Below are 19,217 nucleotides of genomic sequence, written 5' to 3' on the forward strand. Positions count from 1 at the left end.
GTTGTCATGATATTTGTGAATGTGCTCTCAGGTTGATCTTAATGACCCCATTACAAAGGTCTCATGCCTCGCTGTGTTATCGTCTCTCTTTCCTTGACTTTACAGTACAAGAGCTGTCAGAATTCACCTGGGAACACTCAACATCCTGGGTTCAGGCCCTAAAAGGACATTGGCTTTACTGGCGTGTCTGTAACTACCGCTGGAGAAGTAGATTCCCTGTATGGGACCATGGGAGACCGATCCTTTGGGTTCTCTGGCTGCATCTCATCTCAACTGCCCCCCATGTGTGTGGCGCACACCTCTGCTGTGTGCCTCCATGCATCCCTCAGCTCCGTGCAGGGGATGGTTTCAAGTCTGGTGCGGTCTCTGCTGTTGTGCTTGATGTCCATGACAGCAAGGCAATGCAGCAGGAGAGACTGTGTCCTGCAGGGAGGACATGAGCCCATGTGCCTGGACACAGCCCATACAGAGGATGCACAGGTATACAGGAAGTTCCACCCAAATGTGACAAGGAACTTCTTTACTGTGAGGGTGGCAGAGCACTAGAACAAGCTGCCCAGAGAGGTTGTGGAGTCTCCATCTCTGGAGACATTCAGAACCCACCTGGATGCTGTCCTGTGCAGCCTGCTCTAGGTGATCCTGCTGTGGCAGGGGGGTTGGACTAGATGATCTCCAGAGGTCCCTTTCAACCCTTACCATTCTGATTCTGTGATATAAAATAAGATAGATGAAGGAATATTGCTAGTCAAATGACATGGCCAAATACTTGGCAAGCAGGCAATTAAATAAGGCGTTGCAGCATGTGGCTACAGAGCTGTGACTGCCCCTTTACTGGGCATTCAGAGGTACTTCCCATAGTTCTGAAGACAGGCAAGGAATTCCCCCTCCAATGTTACGCTCACATCCTCTCCCTCTTAACTACCAGCCCTTCAACCCATCAGTGTATGAAAACCGATCATCTGCACAACCCCTTCCTCTGCAGTAATGCCCTAACAGCAGGATATGGTGGCCCTTTGACAGGTTCTGGATCATGCCCAGCATAGGCTGGCTAGACTAAGCTCCTCGTAAACCTCTCTGAAGCAACCACCACCATTTCTGTCTTGCATCAGCCTGGGGCTAAGGAAGTAGGAAGCCCACGTTCAGTTCCTATCCTTGTTGGAAAGAATTCAAATACAGTTCTAGTCATTAGACTATAGGTTTTTCTGGGAATGTGTTATCACTCCTTGTGAAACTGCACCACTGTGCAGAAAAAGGGTTTGAATTCTTCAAGAGAATGAGAAAGTGCAAGTGAAAGCATGATTCCCCAGGCTTATGATTAGGAAGCTTTTTTGGAAGTAGGAGGAGGTAGGCTCCAGTCATTCCTTCTGTTTTGTGCTTTAGCTCATGCCTGTTTCATATCATGTCCTTATTCTTTTAGTTAAACTCGTGCATTTTGGTATTTTGAACAAGAAATTACGGTCTGGCACCTATCTCCTGTTCATGTTCATGGTGTTCTGCCTAGGCAGTGATTGTATTCTGTGTATACCTGGGAAGGAAGCAGAGTGTTTCTCATCTATTTCCCATCTATATGGGATGGGATCTGTGAGGCTGATTCAGTCGCAGTGAAAACTTCTCTTTCTGTCAAGTCCCTCCCCCCCCGCCCTGCCGCCACTGCCCAGCTTTTTCACAGTGTCATCTTTTATTAAGATCACATTAGCGCTTCTGGAACAGCCATATTTTATCAGGATCTCTGAAAAGAGAATGAGTCAGACCATCTGATTTTATTTTGTTAAGTTCACTTTTGATTTGCTGAGTTTAGCTCCAATATGAACACATCTTGTTGAATTTATCTTTAATATAATACAGACACTGGCACAGGCGTTGATCTTGGTTACACTAGTGTAAATTTGGGGACATGCCAATGGAGCGCTGCCAAGGCCATATTAAAATTTCGCTTTCAGCATGGCTAGAACCGCTAGCTTCTCAGGAAGCAGGCTGCTGTGCTGAGATGAGCCAAGGTACCACTTCTCAATAGCTCTGCAATTCTCTCTTGATTGGAGAATATCCCAGGTAACACAATACAACCGAAGTCAGACAGGGCCAAAAGGCTGCTCTACGTAGCCCGAGGCTGACTGGATCGCTAGTTCACATAAGCCTTGACTGACGGGGATAAGCTGGTGGGATTTAATCAGTAAAGAGGGAGAAATGAAATAAACTTTGTGCGGATGGCAAGAACCATGACTACTCAATGTATTTATCACCTGGCTGTTTCCCAGTGTCATACTGTAACACAAAGAAGAAATGAACAGCAGCCAACCTGTCCAAACCGTACTTGCGCAGAATTAGCAGACTCTCCAAAACTGGCACCAGGAAAAGGGAAATGGATGCTGTCATGGCTTTTCCCAGAAAACAGGACTTCTGTGTAATTCCCCCCGGTTTAGGTGTGTGCCCCAAAATTCTGCCTTAAATACTAAAAATGTGAATGTCTCACTGATTTATCCAGCTACCTAAGTGCACTGATATATCAGTATTCTGATGAATTTTGGGATTTTTGGCACATGCAATGTAACTTCAAAAGTAGCTCAGCTTTCCTTAAGAGTCAGGGTGGATAATTTGCACTCTGTCTCCATTGAAAACCTCTGTATTTTTTTTTTTTTGTACTTTGTAGGTCTGAAGGCTGCTTGGCATCTCTCACTTAACTGAAGCCAGAGCACATGATACAAAATCTTTTTAATACGTACTTCATGCTAAATCAGTGATAAACATGGGGTAAAATTGACCCCGCTTCTCTGGAATGAATCATGACAAGCCTGGGTTTGTGGGAATGGCAGCCTGCTGTGAACATTGATACCTCTGTAATTATTGATTTATGGAACTCTCCTGTCTTTGATCAGCTATCTTCCTACACTTTGCATGTTTATTTGGTTGTTTAATATTGCCTACGCACTAACTTGTCAGCTCTGTGGGTAAGCGATTTGCTATGTATAATTTTGTAGTGGCATCTTGTACTCACTTAAGAGTCCTTAGAAACATCTGCAAAGAAAAAGGGTAAGGTGTGGGTTTGCAGTCTTTGTGGAGCTAAAATGCCTTTTGACGTTCATGCCATTGAATATATGAAGTGCTTTTGCCATCTTATCCTGATTATTTGAATCAAGGTTTGATTTATCAGATATTTTACAAATATTTAATCCTTTCAACAAATAAAACTCACTATTAAGACACACAGCACGCTTTACTGCCAGGAGTAATAGTCTGGGATCAAGCCAACACTATAGATGAACAGGGTTGCCAAACCTCCAGGCTTTACGTGGACCTTTTGGGACTGCCTTCCTGAAAGTCCCAAGTGTAGCTTTTTTCAAGGCAAGACCCACAGCTCTGGAGAGTGGAAACTGGACCTCTGGCTTCCCTCTAACCTAATTGAAGGCCCAAATGCTGGTCCCTGTTTACCCCTGCCTTAGTTAAAGCTGCAAGTCTTTGTGGCAGCACAAACAAAGCTTTTTAAAAGGCTGTAAGGCAGCTTGAAATCCCCTGGGTGTAGGCAGAAATCTGCCTCAAGTTCTGAGTGGATCTGGGAATTTGAAGGGTGCCTGAGTGCTGATGGACAGTGGCAAAGAGGTAGAACTTGACTTTTCCCAGTAGAGACCATGCTGGCTACACAAAGCCCCTAGACTACGAGGCTTACTGGGCTTGTGCTCATGCAGCAAAGCAAAACTTAACCCAGGTATGCCACAGGGTAACTTGGTCAGCAGAAGGCTCTCTGCCAGCATGGCTGAATTGCTACCAGTATCCAGCCTCATGGGTTCAAGTGCCTTTGCATTATCCTGTCTATGCTTTAGGGCTGTATTGTACTTGGAGAAATCATCCCTTTTGCCTCCAGGTTTTTTGTCAGGTGTGGGTTCTCAGGAGGTCCATGGGAGCTTTGGCGCTCTGTCTCCTGCTGTGTGACCTCTGCCTGGCATGGTGTCTGGACTTGCGCCACTTGGCTGAGCTGTGTCTATGTGGAGACAGGGATGGTTCCATCCATGTGGTGACTGCAGAGAAGGGGGGCTGTGCCTGTCCTGTGGACCCCTTCTGTCCTTAAGACACCCTACAAAACCTCAAGCTCCTGTTTCTTACCAAAATAGGTGGCGATGTCTTTTTCTCCACGCGTTACTGCTTGCACTGGACACTGATGGAGTCAGGTAAGATTTGGGGCTGGAATCCAAAAGCCTAGGCATGTGATGGGCCTTACTGCCACTCACTGACTTCACGCCCACTGTTGGGACCCCCAGGCAAACTGAGATCCACAGGCAGAGCTCACAAATGGGTCCCCCAAATGTTGTGATTGCTCAGCTTCACCCAAACTGGCAGCAAACTGATTTTTCCAAGAATCAAAGAGATTTCAGCTTGTTTGCACCAGAGGTGCTTTCTTTTAGCGTTGTCAGAGCAGTCAGCATGGAGCCAAGTCTGGAAACCCTGTGACAGTTGCCCTCTGACTTTGCACCTCTGATCGTTGCTGGTGAGGTGATGGGTGATTTTCACGCTGCAGGGGAAAATGGTCCCTCACATTTCCCAAGCTGTTCTTGGTGAATTGCATGACTGGGACACCATTTACAAGTTTCTCATAGAGGAACTTGTCCCTCACACCCAGACGGGTGCAGCACAGCCTCTCAGATGATGACATTTCCTAGGTAGATAGTCAAGAAGATTTCTAAAGCTAGCTGATGGCTCTGAAATAGAAACAAGATAATATTTCCTTTCTCATCCTCTGTGGTCTGTGGGGAGGGAATAGAGACAGCCACCACTCATTTAGCAAGAGCCATTCAATTTTTAAGAAATGGGAAGAGACACTAAAAAGCACTCTACGACTTAGGGTCATTTAAGCAGATAGCACTGAAGCAAAACCTATGATTAAGAGCAGCAATTATTTTTATATACATTATTACATATTATTCAAATTCATTGCAACTGGAAAATAATGCATCTATCACATTCATTTTCTATTCATTTTCTTTTAAATAAGCCCTACAAATGCTATAAAGAGTTTGAAACGTAATTGCTAGCATGACTACCCTATCTGCAGCCAAATAAGCATTTTTTTATTAGACCTCATTTTATAAATGGAATGTGGCTTTCAGGTTTGAATTCAATCCTTCTCTGCTCAGCACTAAGCCATATATTGGAGAGGTACAGTACTTAAATGTTGCCAAGATACCTTTGCAACCAGAAGGGCAAGGGAAAGTTCAGGTCTGTAAAGTGAAGGCTTAGATTCTGGAGAGTAGAGCCAAATCTGTGGAGAAAATCCTAAAATTGCAAATACCGTGGATTTAGATTGATCCTAATAATGGATTTTATTATTTAGAGGTAATAAAAATTCAAATGATGTGAAAAATAGTAAAACCTCTAGTTTAGTGAGAGAGATTGAAGTGTTTTTAGACTATGCTACATGAATGCCAATATAGACAATAGACTTTTGATAGCCATTCATCTAACATTTGCAGAAAGACATTAACAATAGATCACCCTTCACTGCCAGCTGCAAACACATAATATCATTCACAAATTATGTATTTAGGTTTTGGGAACATGAGACGTTTTTTGTAATGCTAATATGAAGACCGTGTGTCCGGAGATAGCGAACAGAGTCTCTGGTCCAATCCTGATCTCTTTGATATTTCTGTTGACATCAAAAGCAAGAACCATATGCAAAGGGTTTAACACTTCAATCTGCAGATTGCTATCAAATTTGCTGGGTTTTCTAACTATTACATGGCTGTGTTTTTACTTAGCAGATCACAACAGTTAAGTTGTTGCCCTTTCTATTCACTGCTGTTACCCAAAAGTCTGCTGCATATCCTCTGATGGAGTTTTTCTGGGAATGCTGCTCCAGCCTTTAAACACAATGTCAGTTTTGTCAAAATACTCTTCTTGTAGTCATGCCTTATTTTTGACCTTCCCACCCACGAGGAAGGTCTGAGCAACCGATCTGAGTTCAATAGGCATGAGGCTGTTGAAGACGATGTGCACATCCTCCTTCCTAGAATTACTTAAGAGCGGTGGAACTCAGAGCTGATATCTTCCTCTCACTTATTAAAATTACCAGAAGGGAGATACCTTCACTGTCAGGATGACTATGTGAGTGGATGAATTAGGATTAATAGGCATTTTTAATGAGCTTTCTAAATTGGTTATAACAGAGAAGGCATTACAGCATGCTTGTGTCCCCTCAATGCCACCCCAGCATGGGAAAGATGGAAAAGAGCAAAGACTGGACACAAATTACTTTATTTAAGTAGCTTGTACAAGAGATAACAAACCAGAAGAATCAGAAAATCATTGCATCAAAACGCTAACCCCAAAATTGACATCACTATGGAATGGAATGCTTTAATAAGGGTGGTTGATACCCCAGAATCTGCTGCAGAGATTCGTGAGCTACCAAAAACCTCAATAAGCAAGCTCACATGGCAGAGTGCAGTGCTGGGGGGAGTTACCAGCTTGGTCCTGAGTCTGGGATATCCTTCAGAGATACTGCACCAAACCTGAGTCTATATATAAAGATCTGCCTTGTACACAGTCAGCTTTGCAGTCCAAACGTGTTGCTCCACTGTACTTGTAGTGCTATTGTGGGCAATATCTGCTGGAGAGATACAGACCCAGGTGGTTTCTATTCTATTGCAAGCTCTGGCGACTCTCTACAGCATGACATTTAACATGGTTTGTGTCAGTCCTTTGTTTTCATATCTAAAATTAGGATAAAGGAATAATCATATGCCTTTGTAAAATGTATCTGACTTTTTAAAAAGAAAACCCTATATGAACTAATATTTGAATCATTCTTTGATTATTTATTCTTGATAAATATTCTGAGTAAGGAATTTAATTAATAGAGAGATTAAGTAATAAATCCAGTGTTGACTGTTAAAATAAATCAATTTTAGGAAGTTTCACAGTCTGTCCATCGTTAGGGGCTGATATTAAACTGGGCACTAGTCTGCTTCAGAGACAGTGGTATAACTTTGCAGGAGAATTTATTTCTGAGAGAAAAGCAGACCCCATAAATGAGATATTAATGTTTTCTTCATTACAGCAAGGTCACATGCAGCTGCCTTTTCAAAACCCAGGTGTTCTGCACTTTAGGCAGTAGGTGCTCAGACAGATCTCTGCATGCTGCTCTGGCTAGGAGTTTTCAACTGTTATCTTAAATGCTGATCTCTTCTAAAAATATGACCATATAATTACATGCTCAGATACTAAGAATTGTGACGATGGTGACTGGAGGCATGTGTACCGGTTCCCTGCTGGACACTTGGAAATTAGCAGTCCTTGCCTTTACTTCTCAACGGGACTGCTACAAACATTGGCCTGTCGTTACAGATGGCTTCCTTATTCTCTGCCTAGCAGCAATAGAAAAATGATGCACCCAATTACTAGTGCCACTTAAAAAAAAAGTGCACAGTTCATTAGTTTGAATGGGCGTGCAGTTCTGACCTAGTGTGTCATTTACATATTATAATGAAGCATTAGCATATGCTAATTACAGGCCTGAGCCTAGCCCTGGCACTTCTAAAAGATGCTGGATGATGCTCCATAGATGCTGGCTAATGTTAGCTGTGCTCTGGATTCCGGCTTCTGCTTCAAGCAGCAGCTTGGGCTGGTTGGCTCCAAATGTAGTACCAGGAGAAGCCTACATTTCTTTCTGTGGGAAGGAATGCTGAATCAGGTTTGACCACAAAATAGAGGATTTTTGAGGGAAAGCAGGTTGCAGGAGGACAAAGGAGATTTCTGGGGACCAGTCATAACCAGAAATCCTCTGTGAGCTGCAAGAGAAGCTCGCCAAAAATAGATGGAGACCTGCAGGCCTTTCCTAAACACAACACTGATGTCTAGTCCTTTCAGGAAGAAGATAATTTCATAAAAAAGGCACAGTACTAAAACCCTGGCATGGTATTTGAAGATCTGCACTGCAAATCTTGAAAGTGCCATCAGAAAGAACAAAACATGTTGAAGCTGAAATTCTCCCATGCTTCTAAAAATGTTCTGAACTTGGCTTGCTTGCCGTAGGGTTCAGTTTCCACTTACATTTGGTGCAGGAGAGACACAGCTCCTCCCTGGCATACTTTCCACCTTCCACTACAACAAAGAGAATAGAGGACCCTGGCTGCCCCTCATGCCCTGAGAGAGGGTAGTTTTGCCTCCAGCTAAACCTGCTGAAGTGCCTTGGTGGCCACTGTCAAGGATGGAAGAGTCACTTACAGACCCTTGATTTTCTTTTTTCTCCTTGTGATTTCAGACTGTCCCACTTGGTTCTACTAAGTGGTGCTCCTGAGATGATTTACCTGTTGGGCTGGTCAGAACCCTTCACCTTTCCTTATTGGCGTATGTCCAGCATACTGTATAGCATCTCATAGTCCTCTCCCACTGATAGTCTCTCCTACCAGTAGACTTCTTATCCAGATAAGAAGTGTGGAAGGTACCTAGCTTCATGCATAAACCTAGAGCAACCTCCACAATACACACCTTATATATTGTCCTTCCCAGCTACTGGTACCCCTGCCCACCTTCCCTCTTGTCTGGAGAGGTGAGTCACAGTACTGTAAACCCTTGTATCTTGGTTTCAGCTAGGATAGAGCAATGGGTGGAATGATGTGTTTGGAAGTCAGGATGGAAGCAGAGCTGATAACACACTGGTGTTTTAGTTGTTGCCAAGCAGTCAGGGACTTTTCAGCTGTTCATATTGCCCTGCTAATGAGGTGCGGAGCACCCAGGAACCTGGGAGGGGACAAACCCAGAACAGGTGACCCAAACTGGCTAAAGAGGGCATTCCATGCCAATTGCCTCATGCCCATGCTTAGCATAAAGGGGGGTTGGTGGGGGGAGGAGCACTCAGCTCCAAGACGTGGGTTTTAGGAATGGTCCAGTTTCGGGACAGCTCTGAGCTGTATGTCCTGAGTTGTGCAGTTCGGTGAGAAACTGCATTGTGTAGCACCAGTTTCATATATTTTGCTATGAAGTCCTAATATTATACCTATCTCTCTGCTATCCCAGTAAGCTATCCTTATCCCAATCCATGAGGTTTTGGTTTTTCTGCTTTTCTTTTCCCTCCCTTTCCCCCTCCCCCAGTTCCCTCCCTCCCCAGTCCCACAGAGTAAGTGGCTGTGTGGTGCCCAGCTCTTGGCTGGGGCAAAACCATGACACCTTGGCATTCAGAAATTATGTTTCATGTGCTTATTAATCATGAGTTTGGCATTAAAAATAACATTATAATATAAGTAGCACATTCTTTGTGCCTTCTGATTTTGGAGCCATGGGGGTCAGGGTCCTAGGGCTCTTCCTGCAAGTGTTAGGCATTGCTGGAGAGAAGGGAGGCAGCAGGGAAGGGAACACTCTCACATAAGTCTCCTGACTCCTGAGCTAGGGCTGCAAGAAAACAGACAACAAATGTTGTGGAATTTATTATAAAATTTGGCAGTGCTGCACATGTTTTTGTCCGTGGGCAGAATAGAACAGGCAAGGGCTGAGCCTAACTGAATCTTCTTTCTGTAGAATCTGTTTTCTCTAATTCCTCCTGATCTCAGTCTCCATTCTGTTCCACACAGCCACCCAGAAAAACATGCTCCCTGAGCGTTTTCATCTTTAACTCCACATTTGCTCATCCTGAGATTTCACTGTCCACTACCAGAGATGATGGCTGTTGTTACGTGACTCTTCGTACAAGTTTCACTGCAGCCAAAGTATCCTGTTTTTCAAACAAACTTCTATCAAGTAGAAGTGATTAGCCAAATTAATGTGAAGTTAATGTCCCAAAGCAGCACAATTTGTTCTCAGAACTTCACGCGACATTTAGCTAACAGCTCAAAGAAAGGGTTCCATTTGATAAAGCGATCAGAAAGAGTCACAGCAATGAGCTCAGATATGCAGGGTTTGCTATAGTTTTTTCCCTACCATAAATTAAAGAATAAGTATCAAATAATGTATTTAGCCAGGCAAGCATATGCAAAAAAAAAAAGCTATTTGGAAAGTTTCTCACTGTTTCCATGGTGCATCTTGGGAACGGTCGCTCTGAGAGCCACCAGCAGAAAACAGTGCTGGGGAATGAGGGAGAGGTTTGGCATTGGAAGGCCAAAATACCAAACTGGTGGTGGAGGTCCAGGTCTTTCAGTCCTTGACATGTTAATGCTGACACGCCTTTAATGAAACAGCTCAACTGCTCATCCTTATGCAATAGCTTTTTGCTTATGGAAACCTACGTTCAGATCATGCTTGGAGCAATAAAAGCCTGTTGTAGGACAACAGATGTCAGCCATTTCCAAAAAGGCTCTCAGAAAAGCCTACCCTAAAGGATGCAGAACTCTTGTTAGAGATCTTTCCCACAGAATAAATCCAGAGAGAGGTGAGACTGGGTTAGTAGTCCTTTTGCAGGTGCAGTGCCTGTGCTGCCTGGGGAAGCGCATGCAACACCTGCTCAGGCACTACCTGACTGGAGTTGAACCACTGCAATTAGTCCCTCATTTTAATGAGCACCAGAGTCAGTCACATCTTTTTAAAATCACCCCCTTGTGATTTTATCCTTTGAAGTGCTGTTAATCCTCCATTACCAGTAAGATCAGTGAGGAAATGGCTCACACCACTCAGGTGTGCTGGGCACCTCACAAGACCAGGCCAGGTCTATGTGGCTTCTTGTTTATAGTTTTCAGGGTCTACTCTGACTGCATATAGGATTCTCCTGGAGGGATCACCCCATCTGCAAGTGGCTACTATAATGTGGCCAACTGACCATTTGAGCTAGGATGGCTCAAAATGGTAGTGGGGCCATTCCAGATAGGCAGTTTCATACTAATTCATAGAAATCCCCTCTCAATTTAAGCGTATGCCTTCTGTGCAAGGACAGCTCCATGTTCTTTAAACTGAGGCTTCACACTTGCCCTGCATTCCTAGGACTCACATAACTGTGAATCGCTCTGCCCATTCTCAGATAATGCAGATAAAATATAAAAAAGCTTTAAGTATAATAAGTGTTCCGAGGACGAATGTTTGTCTGTTGAGCAGAGTGATTCTGTACTGCAGCATTAAAGAAATCCTGCAAATTAACATTCCATCAGCTACAAATCCAGCAACTTTGTGGGAAGCTTTTAAGAACATATTCCGTGGTCAGATGATTGCATATTGGGCTAGAACCAAAAGTGATTAAATGTTGAAATTAGAAGCCTATGAACTAAGCTGGGATCCCTAGAAAATCAGTGCACAGCTTATTGTAAATTTGATTATGAATTTTTTAGGCGCTAAGTAGACAAAATTACTGTTAATCACATGGAAATTGAGATACTGGAACTAATCCACTGAAATTAGTGGGATTTTTGCCATTGATTTCCACAAGAGCAGGATCAGGCCTGCTCTGAGCAAGGAAGGGGAGGTGGAAAATTAATGTCTTGAAGAAGAAAGACTTAGGCCAGGTCTCACTATCAAAATGATGGATGGCTCAGTAAGTAACCAACCCTCGACTCGTTCTCTCCCCAAAAATAGGCATCATTAGCTGAAAATCTGTGCCAAGCTCAAGTGCCACTTCTGTTAAAAAAGTCAGATTTTTGATAGCACAATGTGTTAACTTCAAAGGTCAAAACCAGAAGCTCATTTACCAGATACGTGCTGATGAAACATTTGGTAACTGGCACAAGGAGTAGAAATCCAGATTATAATGGGTGTCAGTAGAAGGGTTGCCTTTGTTAGTAGTGCTGCTGCTGTGGGGTGCCCTGGTCTTTTCTGCATGCCGTGTTCAGATGGCATGGGTAACCTGCAGGGACTTTGCAGCTTGAAGTCAAGTAAGCATCCTTACTGCGGACAGAGGTTTTTTAAGAACAGATATTTTTCAGATAATATAGGGACAGAAACTCAGAATTAAAGTATAAAAAACTGGCTGCATTTCAGAGTGAAACAACTGCAAGGTAAAGAAAGAATTTTTTTGTATCCAGAGTTCAGCCTCAGTATGTATTTACCTATTGTAACATTAGGGAATAAGTAGGCACAGTTTATGAATCAATTATTGATGGTGCTGTAACCCCCTCCATGGCAGGCCAGAATGCACGAATGGCCTTTGCACTTTTAAGGTACAACCATCCAATATTGATCACTATTTTCTGTGCTGTTTAACCTCGTGGACAAATCATTATCAGCTTACATTCATGGAGACAGAGATTTCCTAGTTCTCCTTTCCCTCTTTCCTGGACTCAGCACAGCAACCAAGGGCAAAATGAGGAGGGAAGTTAATAATCACTTTAAGCATCCTCTGCACTATATTCTCAGGCTACTGGAGATCCTTGGCAAAAATTCATTCTGAGCCTGGCTCTGCAGTGCTCTAGCTGAGTTCCTGAGGGCTGAACAATGACAGCCACCAGCCATGCCTTACCAGCCACGCTGCTCCGTCTATTTTCTCCTGTTGTGTATGCCAGAGCCTGGTGGAAGAGTCTTTACCCTTCCCGAGAAATCCCTTACATAAGGCAAATTCCTCAGAGGCCCTTTATGCATGATTTACAGCATCATTATGCTATCACAGAGCCATAAAACCCATAAAGTCCCAAGCACTGAAAGCAAGACTCGCAGAGACTCATGCTTTCCTCTGACTGTTCCTGTACCTACAGAATATGTGCTGCACAAACTGCCTCTCCCCACTTCCACGACCCACTGTGATGCTCTGGCACGTCGAGGTGGGTTGCCAACCAGTTGCACGCTGCATGGGATGCCCCTGAGGGAAAAGAGGACTGTGGAGCCCCAGGCAGATGCTGGTTTGCCTGTGACATGGCTGGGCCGCAGAAGTTGCGTTAAAGCCCCGTGCCTCTTCCCACATCGTCTGATGCTAGAAAGTTTTCTCCTGTCAGCAGATAAGCCACTGCACAGCCTCAGCTGTCAAAAAGAAGAAGCAGCCGGAGAGTGTAGGCAAATGTGAATTAAACAGGACTGCTCCAGTACTGTGTTATGACAAGCATATTTCCATCCATTATTTTTAGCTACCCAACAAGAAATCATTTCGGTATCACTGGCTAACTCTATATACTCACTCATTTGAATATAATGACTTTGGTTTCATCTGAAGACTTAAAATTCCTCTGGGCAAATCGGGTATTTTTTTTTAAATCTTTGCGGATTGAAAAATTTAGTAGCCATGGTTGATTTCCTATTTTGATGGGTACATTGCTCTCTCAGCTATCTCTCAGGCAGAGTATATCACCTGAAGTGTGAAGTTCTATAAGCACAAATTATGCCTGATACTGAGATGCCGCCTTTTTTTTTTCCCCTAATTAGTAAAGTTAATTTGATTTAAATGGCAGTTCTGCTGAGGTACTTGTATTTATTCCGCTTTGAATTCACTAACGTTCTGAAACTGTTTTCAAAATATTAAATGAAGCTATATGTTTCCTGTGGTCAGGCAAAAAAACAGCCATAAATTATTACTTGAACATGCTATTCCCAAACATTTTGAGAGGGCTTGCTTTGCTTTGTTCACAGCCTTTGATTTTTTTTAGGACTGGTGACTTCTCTTATGTGGCAGAAAATTGCAAGTCTCAGCTAGGAAGACCCAAGAAAAACATAAATCTCTTTATAAGAAACATGTTATCCTAAGACAGCCTTTTTCAGTCTGGTGTGTTTGCAGACTCCTGTGGGGCCCGGCACTCCTACTTTGGGGACCACGGAAGGTAAGCAAAACCAGCATGCCCACTGCCTGTAGATTTTCATTTGCTGTGCAGAGATCCCCATCTCCAGCGATAAATCCTTAAGGGTCCACAAATTGAAAAATGTTGAAAACCACTGCCCTAGGAATTGTGCTCCTACCTTGGAGCTATCTTTGCTAATTGGGCAGAGCTGACAAGCAGGTCCAATATGAAGAGAGATCCCCAGATTATTAACAACATGATGGCATCTGGAAGTTTTGTAGAGCAATAGAGCCACAGCTCTAATCAGGGACTTTTTCAGCCTCTTCTATAGCCCATCTGTTAAAGATTTAGCATATTATATATAATGCCCTCAGCAACCGACTTTGATGTATGTTCAACTGTGAAACATCTTTTGTAACTAACATAAAGAAATTATTGTTTATTATCTGCTAGGTCTTGAGAATGGAATCTCTGCAAAAGTCACCAAAATAAATGATCTATGTTTTCAATATCTATGAAATATTGATATCAGATGGAACCACTCTACTATCCACAGCCCACTAAGTAATGGATTTCACTAGGATTCTAATCATGGCCAAACTCTGCATAAGACAAAAAAAACGTGTTAAACTTCGGGTACTCAGAATTTAGGTGGAAAATAGGAAAGAATGTGGTGCGAACATAACTATTTCTATCTGATATGAAGTGATTTAGTATAAGAATTAGAATCCAGTTTATTGCAAAGTATTGAGGTGGTTTGCTCTTTGTTTTTCCCCTTTACTTGGTGCAGCACAAGCAAAGGGTAAGGGATGTGTTCTGGCTGAGTTCCAGTTTGGGAAATTACATTTTGCCTGACCCTAAATTCACCCTACAGTGCCAAAAAAGAAGGGGGGGGGGTGTGTGTAAAAAAAAAGCCTCCAGTCTTAAATAGTTCTCTGCTGCTGTAATTATTAATCAGCAGGTACATCTGATGGCTGCTTTCAGTTTTGGGAAGAGCAGATCATTGTTTGCAGGGTTCTTTATTAAGTTATTATGCTTTCAACCTCCAGAAAGAAAAACATACTATAAATTCAAAATAAGTAGTTTTGGGAAGCCTTTATTTGTTTCTGAGCTAGTCTATATCTTTACTAATTGATATTAGAGTAATACAACGTCCTTCTCTTAAAATTCACTTTCAGTGTTTGTCTTAGCAGAGTTCCTTTCCCTGTTCTTCCTCAAGCAAAATTTCCAGAGCAGACTTTGTGTCTGCAAACCAGTCTGGCTTTCAGCATTTGGCCCTTATGGCTGCTGTGGCTTGTCAGAATCAGCTTCTCAAGGACAGTTTCCAGAGCATTTGCCAAGATGCCAACGTGCAAAAGTTAGGAGACTTCTTCCAGGTACCTGGCAATGATCCGCAGAACCTGGCAGAGTGTTTTGCTGTTCCAGGGGCTGCTCAAGCTCTTAATGTGCTGAGTTCTATGGATTTGGAACGCCTGCTTGAGGTGATGTTTCAGCAAGCATCTTTCCCCCTGTAGCTGGGACAGGAAACATTTTCCTTAAGCTTTTGTCAGGAAGGCTAAATCGCTGTGATCTCTTGTGTGGTTCCCGGTGATATCCATTTGTGTTCCTAGTACTGTGCTAGGAGCAGGTGAAGGAGGGGTATGAGGAGTACATACTGTGTGGTGTCAGGCCCCCATCCATGCCACCAGACTGTCCTCCCGTTTTGTCAGGGCATGGAAGTACCGAAGGGGGTGCACGCAGCACTAACAGCATACTGAGTAGCCACCAGGATGCTTTCAGCAGTTCCCAGGCATTTTGACTTCTTAATACCAGTGGTCGTTGGATGGCAATGAAACTGAACTGTTGTGCAGATTCCCACAGAATCAGGGCTAGCGAGTCTCGGGACTAGTATGTCCTTCCAGGACTGCTTTAGATCCAGTTTTAATTTGCCCAAAGATAAGTCAGAGTCACATTAACAGATCTCCATGTTTCTTCCTTAGCTATGTAATCCAACAGCTAGCTTGAAACTGATGAATGAGAATAAATGATGCAATCACTGCTTAGTTGGGGGGTGTGTGTGTGTGTGTGTGTGTGTGTGTGTTCATTGTTTGCAGTTAGAGCAAGGCAGCTCTGCTCTGGAAGAAGTCACCAAGATACTGACATTCTTAAGGTGGGCTATGTGGAGTACTGACTTTCGTTTAGAGATAATAGACTCTGAAATTACCCAGTTTGGATTTACAGACATAAATTAGTAATAAAAGCCTCTAATGACTTTAGACATTTTGTGTTGATAATTAAATTGTAAAGGGGGCTATAAATGGATAGGAAGAAGAGAATATGTTCCTGTTAATATTTATTATACACATTACAGTCTTGACTTACATATTTGAGGAAGAGGGGACACTCTTTGCACTAGGTAAGGAACAATGCCACACCAAGTGACAGACCTTGTCCTGAAGAGTCTACAGTTTTGAGAAAGAAACAAAGCTAGCAAAGAGATAAAGTGTTTTGCCTTGGATAACACTGTTAGTTCTCACCAAGGATACTGCTTCCAGGTCCATGACCCTGTTCACTGCACAGCAGTTGCTGCACAGGACATAAAGGACAGGAATTATATCAAGTTCCCACAATACTAACTAGAGAAATATTTGTACTTGTGTCCATAACAGGTTCATTGCACAAAAATGAGTAGTTTTTTTTCCTAGAAATCCACCTCAGTAATATGAGAGAGGTCACTTAGCCCTGCAAGCAGATGCTGTATGTACCAGAAGAATGCAAAGAAGGGATTGAAAAAATCAGGATCTTCTACGAGACTCCTGTAGTTCTATTTTCAGTTTCAGTAGAAAAAGGCAGTTGCCTACCTGGGTGTTCGGAAGGCATCAAAATGACCCCTTGAGAGACATATAATTAATCTTAAAATAATGAAATATACACAGTAGTAAAGGTCTGAACTTGTATACATTTCATATAAAGCTTACATAATATGTGCACATTAAGGCTTCCACTATAACTGTAAGGTAAACGTTCACGAAAACCAAGAACTGACTGGAATCACTTGGCCCTGACACAGATGCTTTCAGAAAAATAGCACATATTGCAAGATTGACCATGGTGGATAAGGAAAGAATGGCAGATGTCATCTTGATGTTGTCCCACACGACATCCTTGTCTCTAAATTGGAGAGGCATGGATTCAGCAGATGGACCACTTGGTGAATGGCTGGACAGTTAAACTCAAAGAGCTGTGGTCAGTAGGTCAGTGTCTAATTGGAGATCAGTGACAAGTGGTGTTCCTCAGGGGTCAGTACTGGGATCAGACAGTGGGATCAAGTGCACCCTTGACAGGGTTGTTGATGACACTAAGCCATCTGGTGCGATCAACATGCTGGAGAGAAGGGATGTCATCCAGAAGAACCTTGACAAGCTTGAGAGTTGGGCCTGAGTGAACTGCATGAAGTTCAACAAAGCCAAGTACAAGGTCCTGCACATGGTTTGGCTCAGTCCTTAGCACAACTACAGGTTGGGTGGAGAATGGATTGAGAGCAGCCCTGAGGAGAAAGACTTGGCATTGTTGGTTGATGTAAAACGCAACATGTGCATTTGGAGCCCAGAAAGACAACTGTATCCTGGGCTGCATGAAAACAGCGTGATTAGCAGATTGAGGGAGGAGATTCTACCCCTCTACTATGCTCTGGTGAGACTTCTTATGAGACCTGGAGTACTGCATCCAGTACAATAAAACTATTGAACTGTTGAAGTGAATCCAGAGGAGGATCTCGGAGATGATCAGAAGGATGGAACACCTCTCCTGTGAGGACAGGCTGAGAGAGTTGGACGTGTTCAGCCTGAGAATAGAAGGCCCCAGGGAGACCTTATTGCAGCCTGCCAGTACCTGAGGGGTGCCTACAGGAAAGCTGGAGAGGGACAGTTTATCAGAGAGTGAAGTGACAGGACAAGGGGTAATGGGTTCAATCTAAAGGAAGATAGATTTAGATCAGATACAAGGGAGAAATCCTTTACTGTGAGGGTGGTGGGACACTGTCACAGGCTGCCCAGAGAAGCTGTGGCTGCTCCCTCCCTGGCAGTGTTCAAGGCCAGGTTGGATGGGGCTTTGGGCAACCTGGTCTAGCGGAGGGTGTCCCTGCCTGTAGCAGGGGGGATTGGAACTAGATGGTCTTGGAGGTCCCTTCCAACGCAAACCAGTCTGTGATTCTGTGAGTCTGATTCTGTGAAAAGCAAGAACCAATCAATGAGATATGGTCAGTTAAATAACATTTTGGCCTTCACTGGACATCTTTATCCCTGTAATGCAAGTGTGCTCACCTCAAAACAGTCTTTTTCATTATGTAATTAGTCATAATGAAAAATGCACCTCATTTCTAGGTTGTTTTTTAATAAATAGCATCACTCACTGGCAACAGTATCTTACAGATTTTTCTGTCATTAGTTACCTCACTGTTAAAGGTTTTGAAGACAGATTGTAATTAGGTTTTTGTCTTCTGTGAAGAAACTCCATGCATGTCCCATGTACACAGGAACAACACTTAAACCATGTAAAAAGACATGCTCAGTTTCTTCCTTATCCTACTTCTTTGCTTTCTGGAGAGGAAAGCCAAAAGCTCTTGCTAATTATGGAAAAGAAAAAAAAAAGCAACCAAGATTTGTTCTAGGTTATCCAGGACTGGGTGAGAAAGTTATACTGTTAAGTTAGAAATATTTCATATATTCATTCACAGATTTACAAAAAAGAACAAACCAAAAATATATATATAAATCTTGCCTGGCTTTTCCTGACCTTGAAAGTTCATAAATTAATATTAACCTCAAAGTTCAAGAAAATTGCAATAGAGATGTACTCAGACTGCTGACAGTTTCTGAAAGAAAGTTGCAAAGATCAGTATTGTAGGGTTTTGCAAAGACATGGTATTGGCTTTTAAACATTTTCTCCACAGGCAGGGGCAAAACAAGAACAGAAATTGCTTAGGACATGCCTTCAAGCTCAGCAAGGTTTTGAAGGGATATGTTCATGTATCTGCTCATCTGAAACAAAGAAAAAAACCACTGAGTGATTGATTTTTACCCCAGCATAATAACATTTTGTATTTTAGTTTTGAATTGCTTAAGATGCTGTCTGGTGGTCGAGTACTAAGCAAACAAAGATAAATTAAGTTTTTCACTCTCGGAAGCTTCAAAAGACAAGTGATCCAGTGTTGGTGACAATCTGCTAGTCTTACACAAAGTGCTTTTGCTTGCTTTCCTAGGAAGATCACAAAGAGATAACCTTACATAGTTCACTAATTAAATTAGCAAGACGAGTGATAATACATTAATAATACATAATTCAGATGTTTTTTGCTTGCACCATGAACAGATTTTATGGGATTTTAAGTGTTCATTATGGTGGATTCTCAATACGAAATATAACTGCTAGGACCCAAATCAGGGTTCTGATTTTCCACCCTGGGGTTCTCCAGTTCTTGCTGATGTCAGTCATAATCCGCAGGGATGTTATTATTTAAATAACGTGGTGTAAAATATCCCATAGTAAAGTGGTAGATTGCTGGAATTGTCTCCAGTGTGTGATTGTGTCTCAATATTTGAAACTTCTTTATGTTGCTGGGTGTATGAGAATACT

Source organism: Gallinula chloropus, assembly GCF_964237585.1.
Source record: "Gallinula chloropus genome assembly, chromosome: 2".
NCBI classification, from domain to species: domain Eukaryota; kingdom Metazoa; phylum Chordata; class Aves; order Gruiformes; family Rallidae; genus Gallinula; species Gallinula chloropus.